The sequence below is a fragment of the Vicugna pacos genome, chromosome 4 (assembly GCF_048564905.1).
Source record: "Vicugna pacos chromosome 4, VicPac4, whole genome shotgun sequence".
In the NCBI taxonomy this organism is placed as follows: Eukaryota; Metazoa; Chordata; class Mammalia; order Artiodactyla; family Camelidae; genus Vicugna; species Vicugna pacos.
Window position 1 is genome coordinate 2,420,789 of NC_132990.1, and position 24,364 is coordinate 2,445,152.

Sequence of the window (24,364 nt, forward strand, 5' to 3'; positions counted from 1 at the left end):
CCAAAGGAATCTACAAAGAAGCCGCTAGAACTAATAAGTGAGTTTAGCTAGGGTTCAAGACACAAGATCAATATACAAAAATCAAACTTATTTCCATATGCTAGAAATGAACAATCAGAAAGTGAAAAAATTTAAATGCTATTTATAATAACATCAAAAATATTAAATGCTCATGCTTAAATGTGGCACAAGATGTGGAAGACCTATACATTAAAAGCCACAAAATACTGCTGAGAGAAATTAACTAATGGAGAGATATACTTATTTATGGGCCAAAAGATTCAATAGTGTTAAGATGCCAATTCTCCATGAATGGATCTTGTGATTCATCACAGTGCCAATCAGAATCCCAGCATTTTTTGGGTAGAGAAATTGAACATCTGATTCTAAAATTCATATGGAAATCCAAAGGACCTAGAACAATCAAAATGCTTTTGAAAAAGAAAAACAAAGTAGGAGGACTAACACTGATTTTAATACTTAGAAAGCTACACTAATTAAGACAGCATACTATTGGCATAAAGATAGACAGAGACATTGAACAGAATAGAGAATCCAGAAATAGATCCATATGTATGGCCAACTGACTTGACAAAGATACAAAGGCAATTTGGTGGAGAAGGGATAATCTTTTACACATGGTGCTAGAATAAATGAATATCCACATGCAAAAAATAAACTACAATCCATACCTTACAACATACACGAAAATTATTTTTAAATGGATCATAGGCTTAAACACTAAAAGTATAAAACTTCCAGGGGAAAACAAGAGAAAATGCTTGTGACTTTGGACATGACCCATAGAAGGAGAAGTTGGTAATCTGGACTCTAAAACTAAAAACTTGTGCTGTTAATTTAGACAAGTTAAGAGAAGGACTAGTCACAGACTGGGAAGAAATGTTTGCAAATCACAAATATGATAAAGGACTTGTAGCCAGAATACAAGGATTCTCAAAACTCAGTAAGAAAAACAACCCAATAAAAAATGGGCAAAAGAATCAAAGAGCTACTTCACCTGAGAAGATATATGTATGAGAAAGAATCACATGAAAAGGTGCTCAACATATTAAGTAACCAGGGAAATGCAAACAATAACTATAATGAGTCACCACTAAATACTATTAGAATGAAGATTAAAAATGCCCGACCCTACCAAAGATGGCATGGGTGTGGAGCAGTTAGAACTCTCCTATGCTGCTGATGGGGGACGTAAAAGGCTACAACAGCTTTAGAAAAGAATTTGGCAGATTCTTAAAAGTTAAGCATATATCTGATATATGGCATAACTACCCACTCCTAGGTATTTACCCAACAGAAATGAAAGCATATGTCCATACAGACTCATATAGGAATGTATGTATCTGTAACAACCAAAACAAAACAAACTCAAAAAACAACCCAATGACCATCAATAGGAAAATGGATTTTAAAAAAGTACGGTGCAGCCACACGGTGGAATACTACTCAGCAATCAAAAAGGAACAGTTATTGATATGCACATTAACACAGATACACCTCAAAATTATGCTCAGTGGAAAGCCAGACCAAAAACACATGATTGTATGATTCCATTTATGTAAAACTAGTAAATGCAAACAAATGTATATCATGGTTGCCTGGGGATGGAGAGCAAAGAAGTTACAAAAGGGGATGAGGAAACGTGGGGATGATGAACAGCTTACGTATCTCAATTATGTTGTTGACCTCATGAATATATACCCATATGAAAACTTACCAAACGGCATGCTTTAAGTACAGGCAATTTCCTGTATTTCACTTATACTTCAATAAAGCTAAGACAATTTGGGATGTTTTTGAACCATTCAACAACCTAAAGGATGAGAACCAAGGAGACCTCACCCTTGTGCTCACTGCCCCAGCTCACAGACAAGGAGGCAGAAGGTGACAGAAGTGGAGATTATGTCTCTGGTCACTCAGCCTACTTGTCTCAATTTCTTCTGACCGAAGTATCCTTGCTCCTACCTCACATCATCCTGCTCAGGCTTGAGTCTATCTCAAAACCTGCCTCCTCATCCTAGGATGTTCTGACAACAGTGACACTGACCATCTGACTGGGGTGTCCAGCTGTGGACCTGGCCTTCCCTGCCTCACTGCACAATTCCCAGGCTGGTGCCTACTGAAGGGACTCCGAAACTTCCTGGGCAGCTCGGGAATCCAGCTTTGGCCTCCATCGCAATCCTGCCCACAAAATTCCCTGGCTACTCTGGGGAAGAAAGGCAATGCCCTCCTGGACCACAGGGTGCTTGTCTGGCCTTTGAGGCAGCAGCAGTAGCAGCACTTTTGAGATGTTTCTACAGAGAACATCTGCCCAGCTGTGAGTGGGCTAACGCTGTTCCTGATACAGGATCGCAGCCCACACCCGGCCCACTGCTCTGAAGTTTCCCAGGCCCAGCGAGCCCAGTTGTGGAGTCACACTTGGCCTTGCTTCAAGTACATCCGCACCCACGTGGACACCTGGAGCCAGGGCCAGACACCTGGGGAAGGCGGGGTATGCCAAATGGGGAGGGGGCCCAGGGCAAGTTTCAGGCCAGGAAGGGGAGTTGCAGGGTTCCAGGGACAAGGTAGATTTCAAAGCCAAGCATGGTGGGAAGAGGGGACACAATCCAGGGAGCAGTGTGAGTACACACCAGGCGGGGGCTCCCAGGCTCTCTGGGAAGCATCAGGAGCTCCTTTTTGAGAAGGGGGGTGCTGGGACACTCACAGAGCATCGGGGCAGCCTGGGCAGGAGAGATGCAAGTGAGGAGCAGCGGGGCTGGGATTCAGGCCCGGGGGCTTCCCCGAGTGACTAGGCATGCTGCCTGATTTCTGTGGAGTGGGAATAGTGGTAAGGGCAGGGACCAGGGTGCTTGTACACTCTGGTAAATGAGCCCAGTGTTGCCCTGACCCTCCCTCCCTCAAGCCTGAAGTCTCACTGTGGAAGCCAGGCTCCTGTCATGAAGTTCAGGCTCTGGGCATCCCTACCTTGCCACCCAGCGTGGCCACCAATCTCAGTGTGTTGGCAATTAGGTGCCTGGGGCAGCAGGCCCAGGTCACAGGGCACTCAGAGAGCAGGACACAGCAGGGATGGGGTGAGTGCAGGGCCCCCAGTGTCAACCTGCGTGGGACCCCTGATGGCCCCTGAGAAGGAGGTGGCACATGGGACGTCCCAGACACCCATCCCAAGCTCTGCTGCCCAGGCCCAGGCCCCGGCCCCAGTGGCCCACATCAGGGTCAGCAACTCTACCCGTGGTGCCCACAGGGACTTTGTAGTCCAGGCAAAAGGCCCCACCTGCCTCTCCCTAACCTGCCTGGCTCAGGGCACAGGCCCCAGGGCCCCTCAGACAGAGAAGGTCCCCCCAGAGAAGCTCTGGCCACCACACAAGCTCTCTGGGTGGGGCATCCAGGGCAGAGACACGGATGGGAGGGCGGGAACAGGGAGGCAAACAGGAAGAGAGCCCAAGCAGCTCCACTCTCTCAGCACCAAAAGCTGTGTTAGTCAGGGTTCCCCTGAGAAACGGAGCCAAGAAAATGTATGTAGGTATATGTAAGAAGAGATTTATTATAGGAATTGGCTTAGGTAGTCACAGAGGCTGAGAAGTCCCACAATCTACCATTTGCAAGTCGGAGACTGCGGCATCATCAGCCTAGGTACAAAGGCTTGAGAACCAGGAGCACCAATGCCCGAGGGTAGAAGATGGACATCCTGGCTGGAGCAGAGAGTGAATTCGCCCTTCCTCCACCTTTCGTTCCACTCAAGCCCGCAGCGGACTGAAGGATGCCCGCCCACACCTGGGGACGGATCTACCAAGTCACGCTAATCTCTTCCAGAAACACTCTCATAGACACCACCAGAAATGTTTCACTAGCTGTCTGGGCATCGCTTAGCCCAGGCAAGCTGACGCATAAAATGAACCATCACAGAGCACAGGGTCTACTGCAACGACTCCCAACGCCGCTGCTGTGGTGTGAAAGCAGCCGCAGACAACATAGGCAAAAATGGGTAAAATGCTATTTATAAGACCAAGGCTGACGGCCAAATATGGCCCTTGGGCAGCAGTTCGCTGACTTCTGGTCTGGGCCAGCACCTTGTCATCTCTCTGTGGCTCATTTGATAGAAAAACCATTAAGTGCATGTTGAACGGGCCCATCCCTGAGCCAGGTACGGAAGAGGAAATGTGCATCAGACCAGTGCTTGGAAGGATGAGGGGTGCTCCAGCTGCTGAGATGGGCATGGCAAAAGCCCAGAGGCAGGACAAGGTGGGCTAGGAGGAGACCTGGGTTCTTACACCGTACCTCTGAGCCCTGCACAGGAAACCATTTTCCGCCCCAGCCCTGGTAGATCCTAGCTCCTACTGGAAAGGAGATAGGTGTGAGCACTGTGGTACCTGCTGCCTGGGCTCCATCCTGGCTATGAGTCTGGGCAAGTCCCTCCCCTCACTGAGCCGAGCTGTAAACCGGGCTGTCTATAGAATGCCCAGCCTGGTGCCAAGCCAGCTGATGGGCCCTGAGCCCCGGCATGAGCCCACTTATGAGAGCGTCAGGGCTTGAAGGGCGACTCTGGGTAAGTGTCCGTTCCCGACACCTGACGTGTTTGGCCAGTCCCCGCGGCCCTCACAGGGCAGTGCGTCTGCTCTGCAGTGTCCTCACTGCCCGCCCCACTTCCCGTCAAAAGAATGATGTCAGCACCTCTACAGGGAGCGCTGGACATCAGTCCTAGCTCAAAGAGGCTGACCCTCAGTCTCTGACACCCCTACAAAGGAGCCAGAAACAAGTCTGCAGGAGAACAAGCCCCGCTCCCGACCCTAACAGGGCAGAAGCAGCAGCAGGAACCGGGCTGCAAACAGGGCTGCTCTGGGGCACCTTTCTTTCCTGACCAGTCTGGCCATCCTGTTAGCACAAAGAACCAGGCATGGCTTTTTTGCCATGAAAGAAGCCATTTTCGGCCTAAGCCGTTTTGTGCTCTAAGCCTGGTCACAATGCTTGTCCTTGAGTTGGTCTCAGTAATTAATGATCTTCAGGGAACAAAAGAATGCAGGAACAACTGTTATCAGGCAACAGCAAATAGCAAAGATAATCTGCTCAAGCCCCTTCATGAATATGCATATACCCTTAGCTTAAAATTTCCCTAATTTTGCTGTTCAGGGAGACACTGCTTTGGGAAAGCTCCCTGGTTCTCCTCACTTGCTGCAAGTATTAAATCCTTCTTTCTCTCGCTCTCTTTGGCTTGGTTGTATCTTTTGGCTCAGCACCAACCAGGAGGTGAACCCAATTTTTTGGGTAACAATCTGAGGCAGCAGGCACAACACAGGCCAAGCCAGGAGAACCAGCTTAATTCCCAGAAGGTGAGGTGTCCTTCCAGGAAGCAGTTTTCACAGTGAAGCTGGATTTGGGATTCTCAACTTCTTTGCTGTTGGAATTCTTGGGCTGGCCCAGCCCCACCCGCTCATGGCAGAATCCACCTCCACCTGAAGAGCAGGGCGGGGACATCCCAGAAATTTCCCTACCAGCTGCCCATCCTGGCCCCTCTGCTGGGCTTCCGGCTTGATCCTGCTCCTGGGACCAGGGCTGGGGATGGTCATCGCGCACCCACTCGGCACCGTCTTCACGTGCAGGCTTACAGGAAACCCCACCGGCTGGCTTTACAAGGACCCTTCCAGGTAGTTTTCAGTGCCCCTTTATCAAGAGCATGCTTATTGAATGTCTGGCCTCGGGTGGGCGCCAGTGGTACCAGTAGCAGACACCGTCAGGTCCCCAGGGCTCAATTCTGTCCCAGGTGGGACCCTAAAGCCTGGCATCCTGAGGCACCATCTGAATGGAAAGAATCACTCCCCCACCTCAGGTCACCAATGGCCTTGATTACCAACCAGTGTCTGTCAGCACCACAGCCTCTCTAGCCCCCAACCAGAGCGAGGAGCCCCTACAGTATTCCTCATCTCTTTCCTGGTTCAAAGTGGTGTCCCTTTCAGATCCTCACCCTGGGGAGCAGCTCCTCAAAGCAAGTGTATGCTGAGAACCCCAAGGGGCAGGGCGCCTTGGGGCAGAGCTGGGCCACCCAGCAGCTGGTGCTCAGGGAGCGAAGACTCTCTCCAGCTGTCACTCCACATGGTCACCATCTGCTGGCACACTTGTGCCTGCTGGACCTGCCGGCCCAGGCTCAGCCCCACCTCCGGCATGGAGCACTTACTAACCAGCAGAAAGCTATAATTGTCTGCTTCTGCTCTGAGAGAGGGAGGAGCAGCCTTGGGAACTGGCCTCCCTCCCAATCCTCACGCAGGAAGCCAGGCAGGGAAGAGGAACCAGTAACTCAAGTTCAATGCAAGCTGCCAGAGACGGTGTTCAAAAGATATGGATTAGCTGATGGATTTCCCCCCAAAACTAAAACATACAAGCCAGTGGGCTGCACCAGGCACTGGCACCAAAGGGGGATCTGGCAACTCTTAGGACTGGAAAGAAGGCGTGATGGGAGTTCCTGCGACATGGGGCCACACGCAGGAACCACCCTGTGGCCAGCTCCCTTGGTGCGATGCTGTCAGCCCCCAGAAACCACGTGAGCCTCATCAAACTCAACACAGGACTCAGGCCCGTGAAGTGGATACAGATAACAAGCTCTATGATATTATTATGAGATAAAGATCTCATAGCATTAGGAGATTTAAGTCTATCAAAGGTTGATTAAACCTATCAACGTTTAATTCACTGGCCCAAACTGCCAAGTACAAAATACTATACAATGGTAGACATGCGAGAATGTGTCAGCTAGGGAAGAACTAGACTGGGGTGTTTAGCAATAAGTCAGAATTAGCATCGACACTGAGAAGACTCAACAGAAGGAAAAAGGGCACACACTTCCTTTCAAGATAGAGCTTTTCCCTAAGGAAATGGTATCACAATGGGACAGAGTGACATCACAGTAATCTAAAACAGGAAGATACTACACATACATGTTGTGCACTACGGTCGAAGAAATTTTTAAAAATACATTTTGTAAGTTTTCTGTAAATTTAAAACTGCTTTAAAAAATAAGAGCTATTAAAAATACATCAGTATGAAAAAATATGTATCAGTACGCAAACAGGTACATGGAAATTGATTTCTTAAACAATGTCTGTATCAGAGAGGACCCACAGAACAACAGGAAACTGAATAAACAAAAAATAGAAATGTCTTATATCAGAACTTGAGGATCCCTGCCAAATCCCCCCCTGTGCTGGGGCAGGGGCGACGCTAAAAATAAAGGATAAAAAAAACACAGAAACTGAATACAGTAATGAGGCAAAAGACTCACAAAGGGGAAGCGACAACAAAACCTCAAAACAAACAAAGTGCAAACCTCACTAAGTTAGTGTATCTTCTCAACCTGGTGATGATTTTATCCACTTGAAAGCACTGCCCCTAAACCACGGAGCTGCAGGCCAGTCCTGCCCCTCTCACCCACTCCCCAGCCTACGCTCCCGGGAACTCTGAACGCTGTGGCAGGGCCAGGGCTGGAACCCAAGAACCTCTCTGTCCACTTCCATGTCCACTCGCAGTACGAGATAGGATGGGGGAATGGAGAGAGGGGCAGTCACCTCAGGCTCAGTGGACACCCTGTAACTCATACGGGAGCTCCACAAATCCGCCCTTCAAAAGTGTGGAGGGGGGATGGCATAGCTCAGTGGCAGAGTGTGTGCGTAGCATGCACGAGGTCCTGGGTTCAATCTCCAGTACCGCCATTAAAGATACAGAAATAACCTCACCCCACCAAAAAAAAAAAAAAAAAAAAGTGGGTGGGGGGAGGTTCCTGCTGACTGTGCATGCAAAAACTTGGGTGAGGCCTCAGCAAACGGAAGCAATAGTTCACCTTGAGAATCATTCACTTGCCCCAGGAACACAAAACCAGTGGCACTAATTTAACTCGATTTAAAAATACTGATTCAGGACCTGCCAGGGATGCATAGCAAGTAAACCATGTAGTGTGTCAGAAGGTGAACTAACGATGTTCCTGCCACAAACTAGTATTTAAAAAGGAAATAAGAATGCCATCTGCTCTAAGATGCTTTCAACTCGCCTTTCAACTGAAGCTTTAGAAAAATGGATGTGGTAACTTTCTTAATATCATAGAAAGAGCACCTATAGCTAATCGATCTAGACAGGTTTAAAACGAGAGCCAACTTAACAACAGAGTGCACTAATAAATAATGGACATGCGCTGGAGTCACTCCTTAAGAGGATGAGGCAAGATAACCTTTCACCACAGTTCACAGAGACTGGAAGAAAGAAACAGAAGAAAGGATAAATTAACCCCATATTGTTCTCAGGTGATGATTTTATCCAGAAAATACACTAAGAAATACCTCCAAAAAGATCATTTAGAGATCTCCAATCCTCTCAAATTAAATTAGGTTAGGAAAACATTCTTTAAAAACTGCAATCACATTTATCATCTTGACATAAAAAAATACTAACCTTGAATATTAATTTAACCAGAAACATAAGAATTATTCAAAGAAAATGATAAATATGGTAATGAAAAGGGCTGAACCCAAGCAGGAGGGTAAGATGCATGAACTGTCACTTGGAGGTTACATGTCAGGGACACCACAGATAACAGGCTGAAGGAATCTGCTCTAAACCCTCTGAGATTAAGAGTGCAATTTATCCAGATGATTTAGCAAGTGAAGAGAGTCTTCCCCTTCTCTCCAATGAAAAAAATTTCAAGATATAATTCACATACCATAACATTCACCCATTTAATGTATCGAATTCAGTGATTTTCAGTAGATTTTCACGACCATCGCCACTATTTAATTCCACATTTTCATAGTCCCCATTAGCAGTCACCCCCCAGCTCCCCTCCCCCAAACCCTAAAAACCACCAATGTACTTTCTGTCTCTATGGATTTGCCTAGTCAGGATATTTCATAAAAAGAGAACCACACAATATGTTCTTCTATGACTGGCCTCTCTCACTGAGCTTAATGCTTTCAAGGTTCATCCACGTTGCGTGCACCAGCACTCCACTTCTTTTTATTGCTAAATACTGTACTGTTGTACGGAAGGACCACATTTGTTTACCCATTCATCCATCAGCTGATAGACATTTGGGCTGTTTCCACTTTGGGATTGTTATGAATAATGCTGTGAGCACTTACATACAAGTTTTTGTGTGGATACATGTTTTCAATCCCCTTGGTGTGTATGTGGGAGTAAACAGATGGGTCATATATACGGTAACTCTATGCCGGACACTTTGAAGAAATGCCAGACTGTTTGTGAAAGCAGCACACCATTTTCCATTCCAGTGTGGGTTTTGATTGCTCCACATCCTCATTAACACTTGTTATTGTCAGTCTTTTGATTTTAGCCATCCAAGTAGATGTAAGGTCTCCTTCCATTAAAAAAAAATTAGTATTAGTAACAATAATAGCTCCCACTTTTATATTTCTCCTTAACCCTATTATTTCACTTAATGCCTATTTCAAAGTTCTCAGGAGAATTCTGGTTTCTACTTTACAAAGGAAGAATCTAAGAGTCCAAGAGGCTGAGGCCATACAAAGGCCTCAGCTATCTGGGGCGGGGGCACAGGTAGCACTCTGGGCCATCCTGACCCCCTCATGCCGGCTCCTTCTGCATCAGTGTCAGAACCATTGCTGAAGCACAGGAGGAGCCCTGTTCAGGATATATCAAGATCTCTGATACATCAGAAAGGAACAGGCAGATACCCCACAGAAAAACTGGTGAAGGTCTTCACAAAAGAGGGTCTCGAAATAGCCAGTCAACACAGGAAAGGTCCACAGGGAAGTGCACACTAGTATCAGGATGGTGACTAGGACACGGATCAAAAAGGCTAGATCTAACGTGGACGACGCCGGTGCCGGTGGGAGAGCCAGCAATGCCCACGCTGCTGGTGCAGCTATCCTGGGAAGTGCTCCCACCCTGGGTGCTATCCACGTTGCACCCTCACAGAGGCACGGAGTCTGACAGCCCAAACCTGGGTGAGAAAGCATGGCGTGTCCACATGGAACCCTACCAGCGATGAGTGCCAACAATCTGCAAATTCAGGCAACAGTGTCTCTAGATACAAAATGCTGAGTGAACACACAAAATTCAAGTGCCACTGGTCTGCCTATAGTAAGCTGAAAGTGGGCAAAATCAGTTTGTGGGGCAGAGCCTGAACCATTAAGCCTGGACAAACATCAGAGAATCGTCCCTGGGATGCTGACAACATGCTCCTTTCTCCAACTGTGGAGCTACATGGGGACATCAAGCCGTACAGTTAAGATCTGTGTGGTTTCTGTGTTTATCTTATACTCCGATAGAAACTAATGTTTTAATTAGTAAAAGGAGTATGGTATGACAATTATCAAAATTATCAATCAATTATCAAAACTATCACAAATAAATAAATAGAAAATAAATTATATCTCAAGCAGCAAACAAAATGACTTCTGAAACTGCATACTGAAATAGAATCAAACCATTAAAAACGATGTAGTTATCTGAAATATACAGCGCTGGAGAGGTGAGATGCTCAGAACCTCAGCTACCACCACCCCTGGTGATGACAAAGAACCGGAAGCAGGACACAAACGTGCCCAGGGATGGTGCACACATGCACTTAAAGTCTGTAGGTTTTACTGTATGTAGCTATAGTTACTAGGTTAACAAAACCCAAACCAAATGCACCCCGGGTCTGAACATACCCCCGGGAGACCAAATACTCATTACTGATCAAACAGAAGGTATCAGAGACACAATGAGAGACTGACCTTCCATAAATGCACTTCCACAAAAACCTGAAAAAAGAATGCAAGGTCTAGTCAGGAAATGGGACAAAAAAAAAAAAAAGGACTGCAGGCTCACTCTGGACCATATGCTTCCGATCACCCCACGCAAGCACAAAGCCTTGCTGGCAACTGGAGAGAAACAAGTTACAACAGCTACAAAGTACCAGCACGGACAGGGGATGGGGCGAGGGGAGAGGGGGCGTAAGCAGAGCTAGAGCTGGTAATCAGTGAGGACGCGTCCAGGACAGATGTCCCTGAAACGGCTCTGAGAAACAGAGCAGCTCCAAGGCCCAGCCCACAGCCCTGCTCAGTGGGGCTCGACAGGGCTGGCTCTGCCCTCTTGTCCCCGGGCCCCACTTCCAGCTCTGATGGGGTGCAGTGAAGAGAAAAAATAGCTGGGAGAGGCCCAGGAGGGCAGGCGATAACCAGAGGCCTGTGCACGTCACAGTCTGGGCCAACATGCGCCCATCAAGCTCTCTCACAGGACGGATCTCCTTTCACAGGTGAGAAACTGAACTCTGAGAACAAGCAACTCCATACGGTTTCTCAGGTGGGACTGACAGAAAAGGCAGGAAAGAGGCGTAACAGGCCAGACAGCAGAACCAGCACCTGGACCCAAGACTCTGCTGTTCAGCTGCCTGCACCGAACAATCACACTAGAAGCCAGAAAGAAACGTCCCTTCCCAGGGGCAGGCCCACCTGCCAGCCAGCCAGCCAGCCCTTCCCGGTCTCCGAGTCTCAAGCCTGGAATCTGGAATGTTCCAGCTTACTGGGGCAGTGCTGGTTAATCCCCCGATCTGGCTGACACTGGTCATGCTGGTCCCTGGTCCTACTGCACACGACTTACGGAGATTATCTCCCTCCTGGCACAGCTCACAGAGGAGCTGGCCTTTTTGCCAGGGGACCAGGGTGGGTGGCTGTGCGTGTCTGTCCTGGACAAGGGGAGGTGGGCTCTGTTCATGTGCACCACTGAGGAACATGAGAGTGCAGGTCCACACAGAGCCTCGCACGTGGGTGTTTGTGGTGGCTGTGCTGAGAGCTAGACACAAGTGACCCTGACATCCTCCACGGGGAGTTGTTGGTGACTCAGGCACAGGACTCAGGCACCAGGCTGCTCAGAGAGAAAGCCAACCATCAACCCTCACAGCCCTGACGTCTTTCAGAGAAGCCAGACAAAAGGGCCACCTGGGTGCAGCCCATCAACATGCGAGTCTAGAACAGAACCTCGTCACTCCTGCAGCCGAGGGCCGGCATGGCCATCTCGGATGGGGCGGGCTGGAAGGCATGTGAGGATGACCCTCACTCAGGGCAACCACAGGAGTGCAAACAACTCTGTGCCTTGTACTAGGTAAATTATGCCCCAACTTTAAAATGGGAGCTGATTACAGATAAAATCATCGGGGCAGCAGCTAGAGTTGTGGCTCCAGAAGTACCTGTCACAGGTGGACCCAAACAATGTCGTCTGCCGTCAAAAGAGTCCAGCTCTGTCTCACAGGATCACCCAAGTTCCAGCAGGTAGGCAAGACTGAACCGGCCAGGAGGAGCAGCTTCCAGGAAGGGAAACCCCGGGGGTGGTGGGCCCGCCCAAGCTCCCATACAAAGACAGAGCCTTCTGCAGGGCTGGCCAGAGGCGACCGACCCTGCGACATCCCTGCTGGATCTCCATCGGGCCACATCTCAGAGCCAGGGGTTGGGGGTGATGGGGTGGGGTACAACTCAGGGCAGTCGGCCTCAGGGACGGCAGGGGACAGGCAGAGGAAGTGCAAGGGGCTAACCCTGGGACCTTCCACCTTCCCTACAGAATTCCCTGACCCGGTCTTAGGAAGCAGTGACAGAGGCAGGCCCTGCCACCAGCACGGGGACGTAGCCAAGGGCATCCCTGGGAGCCCACTGCGCACTGGGGTGGAGAGATGGGGATAAATTCTGTAACCATGCAGGTAAGTGCAGACTGACACTCCACCCATGTGGGCAGGGAGGGTTCAGGTCTCTTGCATAAGCTCCAGTGACAAGATGGGTTTCCCAGACTCACCAGAAGCATGAACCCTCCTGAAGCCCATGTCCCACCCTGAAACTGATTTGATCCTTCTGGGTGTGGTTGATGCTCTGGAATTTCATAAAGCTCCCAGGTGACCCTGGCACGTAGGAAATTCAATACACCACACTGGTTCTGCGTGAGCTTCCACTAGATTCCAAGTCATCTGAGAAACCAGAAACAGACCTGCTCCCTACCCAAAAGGACCCCCCCACCCCACGCCCTCCATGACCTCAGCTTATCACCTTCAGCTCCCTCTTCCCATCCGCTCCAACCCACCTTCCACTCCAAGAAGCACCTACCCCAGACCCACTTCCTCGTCCCTTGCTCATAGGGCGTATAATGAGACCAGTGGTGGCAGGTGTGGCCCCAGGCCCCGAGGCATTTTTGGAGGCAGTCTGGGAAGATCTGGCTACCACCCAAAGGAGGCAGAGGTGGGTTTGAATCTCATTTGATCTTCACAACAGTCACACAAAGTAGAAATTTATAACTCCCTTGTCACAGGTGAGCAAACCAAGGCTCAGTGAGGTCAGATGATCTCCCCGAGTGCACTCCAAAACCCCTTTCCTCCTTTGCAGCGAAGTAGTTCCCAGAGCTGGGATTTCTCGGGAAGGGCAGGTTGTGCTGGGGAAGGGTAGGGTGAGGGTGGAGCTGGACCCCAAGGAGCCCCGACAGTCTCACTTGGCAGGAGGGCAGGGAGGAGCTCAGGAAGGCTGCACAGATCCCCCAGCAGGAGAAGCAGCAGCCTCCTGGGAATGGGGGCTCCTCCCGGGAACTGGGAGCAGGAACACCAGCACACACCCAGCCCAGCAGACAAGCCTCACCCACCAGAGCAGCAGCATGCTGAGGGCCCACCCCGGTCCGAGATCTCCTCCAGAGGCCCAGGAGGGGCACGTGTGTGACACCTCTCCTCCACTGGCCTGCCCTTCCTGTTGTGTGGCTTCCAGCCTCAGTTTCCCATCAGACCACGTGCACACTGGCTATAGGGGTCAGAAGAACTGGACCCAAGGGCTGGTGCCTGCACAGGGATCACCCCCACCCCCCACATCCGTCCCATCACCCAGCCACAAACCCCAGCTGCCCTGGGCAGCGTCCAAACACTAAGCTGCTTTTAGAAAACTGGGAATCCACTCTTGGGCAGGAGGGATTTAGCCAGATTCGGGTGCCATTTAGAGAAGATTACACCCTAATTGCCTCAGTGTTAGCAGACAGGCTTCTGGCCAGCTGAGCCCTGCCTGGAGCTGGCGGCAATCTCCACGGACCCTGGCTCCTCTGCCCAGGGACACAGAGGCCAGTCCTGGGGCCTGGGGACAGGCCCTTGTCTTCCGTGGCAGCTGGCTGCCTGACACAAACCTCCATTCAATGGCTGCAGTCGGGGCAGCTGTCCAGCTCCCATCTGTCCCAAGCCTCAGAAGACATTAGGTGGGCAGAGGAGCCTGGACTATATACCAGGCGGGAAACACCAGGAGAGTGGACTGGGGTTTCTCACTTCATCTCTAATCTCAACACGTTTCCTCAAGTTACTGGTCCCATGTAGGAAGGGCCATCCAGCAAGCCTCACAGTCAACAAATGGCCGGAGGCTCTGTGAGTGAGGCCCTGTCCCTGGAAGGACCCAGAGGTCTGCAGCTCTGGGATTAAGAGTAGAGCCTATGGAACCACTGGCGTGGGTTGCAATGATGATTCAACGCTCACATCTGTCCTGAGAGGCTCTGGAAGGTGGATGGGCCTGTCAGCTGCTGAAGCCAGGGTGAGAAAAAAGGTTTTGGGGGCCAAGTGTTCCCCATGTCTGGTGTTCCGTCACAGTCACCCTGGCAGGGTTAAGTTCTAGGTGCCCTGAGGGACTGGTGCATTATCACCTGCCACGAGGGACCCCAAGGAACCGCACTGTACTGCCCATGAAAAGAGGTAAACTGAGGCTCAGGGTGGGCAGCTGGGACCGTGTACTGAAGCCAAGTATCTGGTCTCCCAGCCTCGCCCTTCTACCCTGCACGCATCAAGGGTCACCCAGAGAAATGAGTCCTGCGGGGATCCTTTCTCTGTTTGTGACATGCATGTGAACACACATGTGCACACACAAGCACAAGGAAGGTTCACTCCATCACAGCCTGGGCGGGAGGGCCCACTGCCCAGTGCTCCTGACTCATCCTCCTGTGGGCTGCCTGGGGCCATTTCTCAGCCCAATCACAGCAGTACCAACACCGCTTCAAGTTGCAGCAGCCACTGTGCAAACCACAGCCCAAGAAAGTGCCATGTCAGGACCTGACCCTCCGCCCTGCATCTTTGGCCCAGGCACGCTCCCACTCCAAAGTCTCATAGGCTCCTGTGGATCATGAAAACAGGGGTGTGTTCCAGACTTCACCCAGTACAGACACAAAAGGCATCCCACAGTGCATGTGAGACACTGACGCTGAGAGAGCATGAGGAAAAAGAGGTGCGCGTGGCAAGGAGCATCTGTGGAAGGTGCAGACTTGGCCAGCCTGGCATGTGGAGCACTGCCCACACCGACCATAAACACACTGTGGGTTCCTGCAGACCTGGACACAACGGTGGCGAAGAGGAGGGGCAGGCATGCAGAAAGGCTGGGCAGGCGTCTCCGGGATGGAGTCTGGCCCGAGCACCAGCGGAGGGGCCAGACGTAGGGGCCTGGCAGGCCGGAAAGGGGCTCCCAGAGGGTGGTGAGCACCTGAAATGCCAGGGAAGGCACCTGAAACCCAAATGCGGATGCATCTGTCACACTTCCAGAAGGACTTAGCAGCTGGCCTCTGCCTGTGGGGCAAGCAGCTAGTAAACATCCAAGTGAGGCTCAATCCCACGTCTGAGCAGTGGCTTGGTCCACACCCTTTCCCTGACTGCTGCCTGGGCCAAATGAAAACAGCTAGGAAGTTCAGCAGCTCTCCAGGCGGTTTCCCGGGCGCAAAGTCAACCCTGACTGAGCTGCCCAAGTGGAAGGTCCCTTGGACCACCTTAAAAAGAGGTACACAAAGACAGAGAAGTATCATACTCCTCTTCTATCAAAAGTCTAACCAACTGTGCTAGTGATTTTTCTTTTTAACCATGTGCATTCTATCACTTTTTCTCAAGATTAAAAAAAAAAAGGACTATATTGATTGATAATGACTAGGACCAACACTGCTAACCCAGGGCTGAAACACTTGGGCCAGCAGACCCCAGTCAGGCAAGCCAAGTCACACAACAAAAACCACAGGGCTTAAAAGGAAAGACTCACCATTAACACATAAAAAAGAGAAACCTAATAAAATCAGTAACACACACTCAAGAGAGCAGGGTATTGCGAAAATGATTAACTGCATAAATCAATGGGCCGAGTTCCCAAGAGTAGACCAACACACATGGAGTCAACTGATCTCTGCCAAAGGGAGCATAAACAATTTCATAAAGAAAGTACAGTCTCTTTAATAAATGGTGCTGGAACAGCTGTATATCCACATGCAAAAAAATGAATCGGACACAGAACACACACCTCTCAGAAAAATCACCTTGAAATGAACCATAGATCTAAGTGAAAAATGCAAACCTAGAAAACTTCTAGATAAAAACATAGGAAAAGAATCTACGTGACACTGGGTTTGGTGCTGGCGGTCTTAACATGAAAGCAAAATGGCATTAAAAGTATAAACTCTGCTCTGTAAAAGACACTGTTAAGAGAATGAAGACAAGCCACAGACTGGGAGAAATTATTTGCAAAGTAGGACTTGTATCCAAAATAGATAAAGAACTCTTAAAACTCGACAATAAGAAAACAAACAATTCAATTTTAAAATGAGCAAAAGATCAGAACAGACACCAAAGATATACAGACAGCAGACAAATTATGTGAAAAGATGTTCTATACGTATGTCAGTGCAGAAATGCAAATGAGAACACGGAAATGTCCCATGTACCAACTAGCATAGCTAAAACCCAAAACACTGCCAATGCCAAATGCTGGTGAGGATATGGAGCAACAGGAACTCTCATTTATTGTTGGCTGGAATACAGAATGGTGCTGCCACTTTGCAAGACAGGCAGTTTCTTAAAAAAACTAAACATACTCTTATCCTACGATCCAGCAAGTGCACACTCTCTTGTGTTTACCTAAAGGAATTGAAACTGATGTCCACACAAAACCTGCACTGTTTTACAGCAGCTTCATTAATAATCACCCCGAACTGGAAGCAACCAAGATACCTAGTTTCAATGGGTAAACAAACTGTGGTACATCCAAACAATGAAATATTATTCTGATTGAAAAAAAAAAACAAGCTAACAGGCCATGAAAAGTCATGAACGAATCTTAAATGCATACTGTTAAGTGAAAGAAATCAATCTGAAAAGGCTACAAACTGCATGATTCCAATTATGCAGCATTCTGGAAAAGGCAAAATTATGGAGAAAACACAAGATCAGTGGTTGCCAGGGGTTCCTTTTGCGGGGTGGGGGGCGGGTGTTGAATAAGTGAAGCACAAGGGACTTTTTTTAGTGTAGTGAAACAATTCTGCATGAGACTATAATGGTAGGTAAATAACACTATGCATCTGGGTCAAAACCCACAAACCTTTACAGCACGAAGAGTGAACATTAATGTATGAAAATTAAAAAAAAAATTAGGAGGTCAGAGGATCCTTGGATGGAACGTGGAATGGACAAAACAATCTAACTGCATTACAGATGGATGAAACCACCTCACTGAAGGGGATTAGCAAATAAGGTGCTTGCTTAAATGACGTATTTGGAAATCAGTGGAATATAAAAGACAAAAGTCAAAAAGAACTGCATATAAGCACTATACTCTGGTCAACCAATTATTTCCCAAGGGGGTACAGGTCAACAGTTAAGACACTACTGCATGTGTGTTGGAATGGGACGATTATGGAACTGTGAGAGGGATGGGGGAGCCAGGGGTCTTACCACTGGAGGACGGTTACAGAACAGCAACGGGGAGTTGCTGGGAACGATCTACATGGTGACAGATCAGAGCTGGAACATCCAGTATGAATTCATGTTCAGCTTACTATACATACAGGTGGCTACATCTAGAAATGTTTATAGATGTGTGAATGCGTGGGCCAGTGTGCACACATCTATCTTCTGGCTCTGTTGACTTCCAACAGAAGCAGTGGCACTCCAGCAGCAATAAACATCCAGCATCCAGATCTTGGCTTCTAATACCACTCTCCAATAAAAGGAACCAGGGCTCCTCGGGGAAGGCTGATTCTAGGACTGGGGCAGAGAAAAAACAGGATGAATCTGGAGAACCCTGTAGCACTGGAAAGTAAAGAGGAAGGAAGGAAGGAAGGGAGGGAGGGAGGGAGGGAAGGAAGGAAGGAAGGAAGGAAGGAAGGAAACAGTCACAATGATGGGTTTGTTGAAGGGGCATAGAAGCCAAATGAAAGAGCTGCCAGGGGCCAAAGCTGGAACAAGCTGAGCAACAAAATAAAGCAGTACTGAATCATAAACCAAATATAAAATAAATATCCATGGGTCCATACCAATATAAATGAGTGGATGAATAAACAAGTTGGTGAGAGACAAGTCTTCCATGCAGAAAAATTCCAAATAATGTATGTAGATGCTCCCCCTCAAGGAGGTGAGCATGACCCCCTCCCCCCGCTTAGGTGGTGGCTGCACACAGTTTGGAAAGGGCAGAAGAGCACCTTGAAGTGGAGATGACTGACAAATACCTCGGCTGAGAGATCTAAAGTAGTTTATTTTTTTAAATTAATGGAAAAAAAAAAGGCAGCACAGATTAACAAGTGTTAGGTAGTTTAAAAACACATAAATGCTACACCAAACATAGCACTTGATCTTGAGGAAGCCCCAAGGTTTCCTCGCCCGCGGGCAGGAAGTCTCCAGTGGGGGGAGGCAAGCCTTCTGAAATGACGGAAAGTCCCACCAGACGCAGTGGGTCACTGAGTGCAGGTTCTGTGCTCACCTGGTGTTTTCTAAGGACGAAACTGCACATAAGCAAACGCTAAACTCTCATTATACTCATACAGCAATCCCTCGGGAACGTATCTGCGTTCTCAAAACGAGCGTCGTGGCAGAACTGACTGCTCCCAAAGGAAACAAACCAAACCCTCTGAGACACCCTTCCTCCCTCGCCACGCTGGCCACAGTGACCAAGCCAGATGACACTAAGTGCTGACAGGGACACAGACTTGCTTGTAAGCTGCTGAGGCAGTCTGCCCTCGCCTAACTGGGTTGAAGATGTGCAGTCCCAGCCTCTGCACTAGTCAATGGGTGACATGAGGCACAGCTTCAGGTCTGAGACTGTAGACAGCCCACCCGGCGCAGCACCTTCCAGGGGCCTGTATCCCCTCCGACTGCCCTGGGTCACAGCTCTACAACACTGAGGGGATCTCTCAGGCTGGTGGACAAGTCTGAACCCCTGCAGAGCACTGGGGGCAGGGTGTGAGGGTGAAGGCGGGAGGAGAGCACCCAGGGGACCGCAGGAGCCTGAAGAGTGGGGTCCCGGGCCTGCCCTGACACCATCACTGAGGGAGACGGTCCATCGCCAGGCTTCAGGGACCAGCTGGTCCACTGCCAGGGCTTCAGGGATGCGCTGGCCTGAAACAAGGAAACCGAGGCCCAAAGAGGAGACTGTTCATGATCACATCAAGCCTTGCCAGCACACAGTGTGGGATGTCAGCCCTCACTCTGAGCCCCAGCACCGCCACCTATGGGACTAGAACAAAGAGAGCTCCTCCCTATTGGTTCAGAGAGCTGGGCACCTGTCAACATCAGTTAGGACACACTTGACGGGTGACCATGAGCCTCAGTGGGCAGAGTAGGCACAGTAAAGACTCGTCTAACAGATAACCTGCATAGGCAACAAGGACCCAGCAGTGCAAGGGCCAAGCCAGGCGTCAGCTGAAAACAGCACTCCTGCAAATTTCTTTAAAAAGAAAAGGGAAAGAGAAGACAAGAGTAGGGGTGCCTGGCCTGCACAGGGCCAAGGAGAGCCGCTCCAGGTCGCCTGGGGAGGCAGGACGGGCAGCCTCAGGACAGCCACACGAGGCTCTGGAATGCAGTGGGGCCCTCAACCAGGTACCCCAAGTGAACCCTGCTTGGCTCCCAATGCAAACAGAGCAACTGTAAAGGGACTATGAGCCAAATAGGGAAATCCAAATGCTGACCGGGTAGGAGAAGACGTTAAGGAATCACGGTTAATTGTGGTAGGTGTAAAAATTGATCTGTGGTTATGTTTTATAAAAGAGTTCTTATTTTCTCAGCACAACACGCCAACATACTTACGGAAGAAGTGAGGCACATAACAGAGGCCGCCAAAGCTGGAGCTGTCAAAGTGGGCAGGAAGACACGCAGCCAACCATGCTATCCTCTCTACTCTGGTTATGCCTAAAACATCCCCTTAAAGACGGAGGCTCTTTAGAAGGGGAACAATGCAGAAAAACCGCCTTAAAGCAAATTCATAAAACTTAAACCACAACAATTCTTTCACATGATACAACAACAGATTGCAAGTGACCAGCACCTTCCACGCCCATGGAAACCTCCATGTCTTTGTCCACTTGAATTAGACCTCCTTTTCTGCAACTCAGACGGTAACACCAAACTCTGCGTTTTTTTAAAAACAACTGTTACAGATGCTCAAAGCACTTTCTAATTTTTATGGTTTCGCACGTATCTCACATACATACAAAGGAAGAAAAGAGCTGGCAAGTAGAAATATCCAGTTGTTCCCCATACATACGTCATAATCCCTACACAGACATGCTCATTTCTACTTTTTGGTGTTCCTAAAGTAAACACACAATTTTTTAAACATATCAAACTCTAAAAGAGAAGTCAGGGCCCACCCTTCCTTGATGCCATAACCTGCCTGAGCCTGCTACTACCCATTCCATCACATGGGTTCCTACTCGAGACCCACCCTGCCCCTACAGCCCTGTCTGCCAGTCCACCTCCCATGGAAGAGCCAGCCAGGGATGGAAGGCATTGATGCCCAGGACAGCAGCTAGGCAGCCACACTGGGCCCTCTCCAGCTCTGGGGGACAGCTCGAGAGGCCACACTCCAAACCCTAGACAATGTGGGATCTGGGGCCGCGGAGGGTGCTGGCCAGCCCCTGCCCGCTAGTCACCTTCACTTCACTGTCTAAGAGGAAACCAAATTCTTCTTTACCTTCAATGTGCATAGTGGTGCTTTATCCAGTGTATGGATATGGAGAAGCAGGTCTGACTGAGGGGTGGCTGCCCCAAACTGACAAGGGTAAACTGATCTCTTCCCTCACAGGAAGGGGCTGAGGACCCTGAAGTGGGAAGGCCCAGCAGGAGTCTGTGTCCACCTGGCCACAGCTCTGAGGCAGCTGCACAAACGCAGGGAGCCTCAGCCACTACCTGCCTACATGTCCCAGGTACGCTGGCCTGATTCCGGGAAAAGCCATTCCTCCAGGGCCACACAGTTCCCAGGGGCCCGGGCAGGGTCCAGCTGCTCCCTTGGAGCCGGAGTGGGGAAACCACAGCCCCGGACAACGCCACTCTCAGGCCTGGCCGCCTCCCTGCACCAGCTGTGGACAAGCAGCCCCTGCACCGCACGCCAGCCATGGACCCAAAGCCGTACCACGGGGATGCGGAGGTGCATGGCTGCTCGCCCCCCAAGCCCTGCAGGAAGACAGAATCCCAGGTGACACAAGAGTTTTGGCAGTTTTCAAAAGTGAAGAGCCATTAAGATTGCTTCACAACACTCTGCCAGACACAAGCTCTGCAGGAAAGGGAAGTGCCCAGCAGTGCAACCACAGTGGCCTGTGAAGTCATCGCCTTTCGATGTCGACAGCTGCCCCTTCCAGCTGGCAGGCCCCTGGGACCAGGCCCACCTCAGCACCTCCAGGATTCCCTGGAGCCTAAATTCCCCCTCAAGTCAGGCCTCTTCATGCTGACAGACCACCCACAGCTGGCCCCGAAAGGGCCTGAGGTCTCCGAGAGCCACCCAGCCCCCAGTGGCTCTCTGCTCCAAGTTCTAGGGTGTTATCAGACAAGTAGAATCCTCACAGGGTTGGCCCAAATCAGGACTTGTCCTGTTCTCCAAAGTAAACACTCGAGGAGGCTGAGCTCTGCTCAGAGGTCTCTCATCATGTCCCCCTCCTAAGCAGGTGCCTGTCCTCTTGGGGAGAGGCTGCCTAGGCTCAGAGCCTTGAGTGAAACTCAGCTTTTCTCTGCCTCAGCTTCCCTAGCTGTGCAACAGACATGACAGGGTAGCGACGCCAAGGTGGGTGTGAGGACGGAAGGAGGCGGCGGGGAGCAGGGAGGCTTTGGCAGGAGCAGCGCTCACACCTCCCTCCTCTATGAGCCAGCTCCCAGCCGTGACTTCTCACAGAGCCTCAGGCAGGAGCCTGGTGCCCAAAGACCACTGCCAACTTGGTCTGAGTCACTGGGCTTTCCTCAGTCACTCACGCCCATCTCTACCTTGGGTTCCCCATCCTCTGAGAAAGGAGATTACAAGAAGGATGGAAGGAAGGTGGGAGCAAGAAGAGAGAGCAGTGGCTCCCATCAGCTCTGCCACAGCCCTGAGTGGCAGGACGGGAGGAATACCGGGTGTTAGCAGCTGGGCTCAGGCAAGTCCAGAGGACTGGCAGAAGAGGCTGCAAAAAGTGTCCAGGACTTGAAGGGCAGGTGGAGCTCCCAAGATCCAAGATCAGGAAGAGGGAGGGATGGCAGGGCAGTGCAGGCTGAGCCAGGCCAGGAGCCCCAGGCCATCCTCTAGGAGACCTAGTGGAGCCACTCCAGACCTCGCCAGAACAAGGGACAGAGATGAGGTGATGACAGGGGCAGCAGGGAGGGGATCCAGGCCTGGGTGAGGTAGAGGAAAGGAGCTGGCGACACCAGCCAACAGATACTTACTGAATAAGCACTTACTATGTAATGGGGACTAGTCCTAGCTTGTGACAGGCTGCAGCTCACCAAATGCCACCAGTACCTTCCCCAGGACGTAAGCATACTTCACAGACAGGATCTTGAGGTGGCACAGAAGACAGCAAGGGCATCCAGACTTCGCCTTCCTGTTCTGGGAGCTGGGTGAGGGTGGGGCTCCAACTGCACCAGGACCCCCGCCACTGGCCTGGGGCATTCTCTCCAGCCTTCACACTCCCCACCTACAAGGACCACCCATTCACAATACCTGACCCAGCCCTGCAGGCAGGAACTTTCAGCCCAGCACACCAGCCCTCGTGAAACTGCAGCTGAAGATACAGAGAGAGATGGTCCATGGCTACTCAGGACAGGAAACACCACGAGGCGGACCGAAGTCTGTTTGATTCTCTTCCCCACTATGGTGGAGCAGGGACACAGCAGGACTTGGGACAGATGGGTCCTTTATTAAGCCATGCTCAATCACTAGCAAAATGGCTAGGTACAATGGGCCAATGGGTATCCCCGGCACACACACCTCGGTGTCAGTGGGACACGGACACGGACAAGGATACACACACTCATCAAGTGAGAAAGGCCTCAGGGCCAGCACCACTGCCCACTGGCCCTGCATGAGACCCTCCTTGGGCCTGGTCACAAACCCAGTGACCTGGGACATGCCAGCCAGCCTCCTTCCCTCAAAGGCAGTATTATCTACAAATGCTGGGCAGGATTACAGGCACCTCTATTTGTAATGTCATTTGTTAGTAACTGAACATCCTTTAGTTCAAGAAAGTGCTTTAAAAGAATGATGATGGTTCATGTCTCTATAGGTGAAAAAAAATTAAAAGTCCAACAGATATTACTTCCTTAAATCTTGATTTTTAAGAGTTAATACTTCCAAGTATGACATTAGATAAAATTAGACAGGTTGACAAACAGCCTGTGCTGACATGGGTGTGGGTGAACTGGCCCAAGTTTTCTGGCAACATCTGACGAGGCTCTGATGCACCTTCCTCTAGCTCCTGTCAACTTCCAGCTGAACTCTTCTTATCCCAGCTACAGTAAGGGAAACTGAAGTTCAGGACAGGGTGGCAATGCGTCCGAGGCCACGTGGCCAGTGCGTGTGGGAGCCAGGACGTAACAGCAAACTAAGCAAGCAGGCACCTGAGGGACACCTGCGGAGACTGGTGCACCTTCTTCCCGGTTCCCCCGAGGACCCACCCTCCAAACACACCTCACAAATCTGAGCCAAGGTTCCTGCATTGGCCAAATGCTTGTGATAGGACAGAGCTGACAACTGGAAGGTCCTTAAGCAGGGGGTAGTTCTGTCTGCCACCGTCCCCTCTAGTCGGCTTTTACAGCAGACACAAATTCCAGCTTGTGAACACAGAAGGCGACTGTGCATGCTGCCAGCAGGGGCTCACCACGCACTCGGAAGGGAGGGGTGGGGAAGGCCAGCCCACCTGAGCTGCAGAGGGGGTGAGCGGAGGGTGCTCCCACTCCGTGTTCTCACAGCCCCCTTGGCCTCCCTCCATCGCCAGCGCATTTCCCTGCCCCCTCAAGATGAGGCCCTTGCTGGAGGGACCACATAACACCTCTCTTGTAGATCTAGTGCCAGCTGAGCCTGGCTCGGAGGAAGCACCAATATGTGCTGACAAATACACGTCCTCAGACTGAATGAGCTCCCCACCCCCACCT

The 24,364-nt window shown here is 50.3% G+C and overlaps 1 protein-coding gene across 3 annotated transcripts in view; it reads right to left on the reverse strand.

Annotated features, from left to right (window-relative positions):
- Positions 1-24,364, reverse strand: part of BICD2 (BICD cargo adaptor 2) — a 54,222-nt gene that overhangs the window by 27,914 nt on the left and 1,944 nt on the right. The gene's annotated exons all lie outside the window — the stretch shown is intronic.